This window comes from Protobothrops mucrosquamatus, unplaced genomic scaffold (genome assembly GCF_001527695.2).
Source record: "Protobothrops mucrosquamatus isolate PMUCROS unplaced genomic scaffold, P.Mucros_1.0 scaffold3645, whole genome shotgun sequence".
In the NCBI taxonomy this organism is placed as follows: Eukaryota; Metazoa; Chordata; class Lepidosauria; order Squamata; family Viperidae; genus Protobothrops; species Protobothrops mucrosquamatus.
Genome location: NW_015389606.1, coordinates 111565 through 116720, shown reverse-complemented (window position 1 = coordinate 116720; position 5156 = coordinate 111565). Strand labels below are relative to the sequence as shown.

The 5156-nt window shown below is 48.6% G+C and overlaps 1 pseudogene; it reads right to left on the bottom strand.

The window, feature by feature from the left end:
* Positions 1-2642: 2642 nt before the first annotated feature.
* Positions 2643-4064, bottom strand: LOC107297996 (annotated as a pseudogene).
* Between the last annotated feature and the right edge of the window lie 1092 nt (positions 4065-5156).

Sequence of the window (5156 nt, the reverse complement as noted above, 5' to 3'; positions counted from 1 at the left end):
AAGGCCGCAACTGGTGAATCAGGCGAACCTGATAAAACGCTCCCCTGGTCACGGCCGCCAGCTGGTCATCCAGTGTCAGCCGCGAATCCAGGAGAACACCCAAGTTGCGGACCCGATCCAAGGGGGCCAAAGTTTCGCCCCCTATAGTCAGCGATGGAATCAGCTGACTATGCCGAGGCGCTGGTAGCCACAGCCACTCGGTCTTGGACGGGTTGAGCCTGAGTCTGTTCCTCCCCATCCAGACCCTCACGGCCTCCAGATAGGTGTGAAGATAGTCCTTGACTTACGACCATAATCGAGACCGAATTGTGATTGTAAGTTGTGCAGTCCAGTCAAGATCATCACGTGACCAGCCTGAATTGACTTTTTTTTTGTGGTGATCATTAAATCAATGCTCTAGTCCAGGGGCAGGCAACCTTGGCCCTTTTATGACTCGTGGACTTCAACTCCCAGAATTCCTGAGCCAGCATGGCTCAGCTTGGAAACCTCTCCCTTTTCCCTCAGCGTGGCTGGCTCAGGAATTCTGGGAGTTGAAGTCCACGAGTCATAAAAGAGTCAAGGTTGCCTACCCCCTGCCCTATACCATTTCAGACAAGTGGCTGTCCAGTTTCTTAAAAACCTCCCGTGATGGAGCACTCACAACCTCTGAAGGCAAAGCTGTTCCACTGGTTAATTGTCCTCACTTTTAGGAAGTTTCTCCTTAATTCCAGGTTGCTTCTCTCCTTGATTAATTTGCATCCATTGCTCCTTGTCTTGCTTCCTGGTGCTTTGAAAAATAAGTTGACCCCCCTCTTCTTTGGGGCAGCCCCTCAAATACTGGAACACTGCTATCATGTGAGTCCTAGTCCTTCTTTTCTCTAGACTAGCCTAGTTCCTTCTTCTTACTCCCAAACACTGGAGGTGATTTGTGGGCAGAAGGGGCAAGTCCTCGACTTACAACAATAATTCAGCCTGCATTTACGGTCATTAAGTGGCTCAAGAAGCGTGGTGGCTCACAAGGTTAGGACGCTTGTCTGATAATCGGCAGATCTGCGTTTGAGAGCCGGTTGAGGGATGGGGCGAGCTCCTGTCACACATTCCAGCTCCCGCCGGCCCAAAAGTTCGAAAGGGGGTGACAGCGAGTAGGTAAATGGGTACCACTTTGTCGGGCAACCTGACGGGGGTGTGAAAGGAGCCCCCAGTTGGTCATCCCTCGAGCAACGGTGATGTCACAGTTCAATCTTTTCAACCTGGAAGTGCTTTGGTGCTCCCGACACAATTATACTGTGTTTCCCTGAAAATAAGACTTAACCGGGAAAAGAAGCCCTAGCGTGATTTTTCAAGATGCTCGTAATATAAGCCCCACGCCAAAAATAAGCCCCAGTTAAGATCATCAGCCAGACCAGGGGTAGGCAACCTCGGCTCTTTTATGACTCATGGACTTCAACTCCCAGAATTCCTGAGCCAGCCATGCTGAGGGAAAAGGGAGAGGTTTCCAAGCTGAGCCATGCTGGCTCAGGAATTCTGGGAGTTGAAGTCCACGAGTCATAAAAGAGCCAGACGGATGCATTTAGTACTGTATTTTCCAGAAGATAAGGCTTAACCGGAAAATAAGCCCTAATGCAGTGGTGGCGAACCTATGGCACGGGTGCCAGAGGCAGCACTCAGAGCCCTCTCTGTGGGCACACGCACCGTTGCCCCAGTCCTAGGCCTTCAGCTGGGTTTTATAAAACCTTTTCGCTTTAGGCCTCCACTGCCATGTGCAAAAAAAGAGAGAAAGGTTCAATCAGTCAATTTCAACTTCTCACGGAAAAAAAAAGATCTTGCAAAGTTGGAATTGATTGATTGAACTTTTTACTCCCACCCAGTCTGCCGTTACCACTGCAGCCATGCCCACCCAATGAGCCACACCCACCCAATGGGCCACACCCACCCGGCACTCGATGATGCATAAGTGGGTTTTGGGTTGCAGTTTGGGCACTTGGTCTCTAAAAGGTTCGCCATCACTGCCCTAATGCGTCTTTTGGAGCAAAAATTAATTTTTTGCTCTTATATTCGGGGAAACACGGGGTAGTAGTAGCACTGGATCATGCGATTGCCTAATTTTACCACCTTTTTTGCTGCAATTGTGAAAGGAACATGATGGTCATTAAGCAAATACCACGGTCGTTAAGCAAATCCATTGTATGCTATGGGGTGGGGATGAGGGTTATTGCTGGAAATTGGAAGTAAATGCAAAAACGTTGTAGGTAAGTGACATGACGTCAGGGCACTGCAAATAACCCTAAATGTGGGCCATTTTTCCAGTGCCCAAAATGGAGTCACAAGACTGGGAGGGGCATGGCCATTGAAACTTTAAATCTGGGTCACGAGTCCCTTTTGGGGGGGGGGTTGTTGCAACTTTGAGCAATTGCTAAGTAAAGGGGATAAATAAGTCAAGGGTTACCTATATGCAGTAAGATATAAAAAGCAGAGTTTCCCGTTTGTAAGGGGAGATTTTTGGTCACGGATTCCAAACTAACCCTCCCCAAATTTAGCAGATCCCATCTTCTCAATCACTGATCAGAGGAATCTCCACAGGGGAGGGGCCTCCATGAAATCTAGCTTGTACTAATTGTACTACATGGAGGAATTTTATTGCAGCAGGGATAAATAAAAGGCAGTCAAGCTTTGCTCTTCAGTGGCATCTCAAGGTCTCCGTCCGCTTGGTCCACGTTCACGTTCTCAAGGGGCTTCTGGATTTGAAAATAAAGTTCATCGTCAAAGCAGAATTGGTCAGGAGGCTGGGCTAAGAAGGGGAGTTTTAAAAGCAAGCCCGTGAGATAGCCTCCTACGAGGGACACAACGACCGAGAGGCCGAGGCCTACAGCTTGAAAAAGAGCCTGTTCTGAAGTGCTCCTTCCCAGGCTTTCTCCAATGAAGGTGGTCTCCACGGTGGCATTTTGCAATGGTGGACTCCGTGCGGGGAAGACATGGTAAAGCTGGTGCCCGTAGGCTTCATCTGGGACTATCAAAATGGCCACGATCCCAGCTAGGGCTCCAAGGATGCCTGGAAGACCGTGAAGGTTGTGGATCCCACACTGGTCTTGAAGATGGACTTTGTTGGCCAAGAACGGGGTCATGTATTTGAAGCCAAGGATGCAGACCAGAGAGGACAGGATCCCCAGGAGAAATGCCCCACCTGGACCGATGGCCATGTCGGCGACTGTTCCAATGGCCACCCCTCCAGCCAAGGTGGCGTTCTGTAGGTGGCCCATGCTGACTTTGCCCTTCTTCTCCAGAAGGCTGGAGATAGCAAACGTGGTCAGGACACTAGCGCTGAGCGTAATCCAGGTGTGTAACACAGCCCTGTGTTGGGCATCACCCGGATGGACAAGAACAGAAACGAAACTGGGCCAGAAGACCCAAAGGAATATGGCGCCCACCAAGGACAGGAGATCAGAGATGTAAGAGGGAGTCTCCTTGGGGTGTCTCGTTTGGAGTCCTGACCGGTACAAAGCTAGGGAGGCCCCCAGACCAAAGTAGCAAGAAAAGACATGGACGGTGACAGTTCCTCCAATGTCCACCGCTTGGAAGTAGCTTATAATTAGCCACTCACAAGCTACGTAGAGGGGCACCTCAAAGAAGCCCATGAGGAGAAGCTGGATGGGACTGGTTCGGCCCAAGATGGCCCCTGCAGAGATGAGGACAGTCACAGTGGCAAACTCCGCAGTCAGAAGGTTGTAGAGGCCTAGATGGATCTTTCCATCGTGGTAGTGATAGATGAACCCTTGCACGATCAGGGCCCACTGCACGGAGAAGTTGGACAACAGGAAGTTGTAGGCCACAGCACTGACCCCGTAGCCTTTCATAAACGCCAGAAGCAAGCCGAGGCCAACCAACAACATCAACTGGATGTCTTGGAAGAGAGAGAACAAGACGTAGAGCTGGTTATCAGCTGGGTCAACGTCAGCAGGCTGGCGGGCAGCATCCGTGTGCCGGTCGTACGTTGTGAAGAGCACAAAGATGAAGAGGAGGGCACCTTGAAAGACAAAGAGCAAGACGGGCAACCGGCAACGGAGGCTGGTGGAGAAGAGTTTAGACATGTTCCACTCAGCAGGTCTGAGACGAACCTGTGAAAAAGCAACGAGAAGATGCAAAAATATAAACAGTTTTGAGAAGGCCAAGCAAAGATCTTCCAACTTGTGGTCGACTCTGGACTTTTCAAACATCCACCAAACCCAACCTTGCAAAGCTGAGGGATTTCTGCAAGTAGTACAGGAAGTCCTCGACTTCAAACAGTTCATTTAGGGACTGTTTGAGGGTACTATGGCACTGAAAAAAGTAACTTATGACCATTTACTTACGACTATTGCAGCATCCTCATGATCACCTGATCAAAATTCAGACACTTGGCAACTGGCATGTACTTATGACGGTTGCAGTGTCCCGGGGTCACGTGATCCCCTTTTGCGACCTTCTGACAAGCAAAGTCAATGGGGAAGCCAGATTCACTTAACAACCGTGTTGCTAAATTAACCAGATTCTCTTAACAACTGTGGCAAGAAAAGTCACAAAACGAGGCAAAATTCACTTAACGAATGTCTCGCTGAACAAATGTCTCGCTTAGCAACAAAATTTGGGGCTCTGTTGTGATCGTAAGTCGAAGACTACCTGTACCCCCCTAGCTCAGGGTTTCTCACTCAAGGTGTGGACTTCAACTCCAAGAATTCTTCAGCCTGTCATGTTGTCAGGCTGTAAAGTTGATGGCGGGAGTTGTACTTTCGAAACCGTGAGATTCTGTTAATGTAGCTTTACAATAAAATAGAATTAGCTTATTTGGCTGGGTTTAGTGTCCGATGCATCTGGTAAGGCTGACAGCAGCAGAAAATAAAAAGAGGTCATTTCTGGCATGCAAAATTGTCCTTTCTGCTTGTATAATGACACTTATATGAGGCACTTAATCTCCGACGTTAAACATTAACCAAAGATCGAATCCACTCGTAGGGAAAGATTTAATTTGTTTCTTGCGCAAGCTTCAGAAAATTGCAGAGATGCCTTTTTGGACCAACTATCAAAAATGTCACAATATGCGGCGATAAAACTGTCCTCCTTCACATTCCTCACTGTATTGGTCCAAAGATATGGACTTTGGCCAGATTTCATGACGGCAATTTCTGAATAAATAAAGCTTTTAC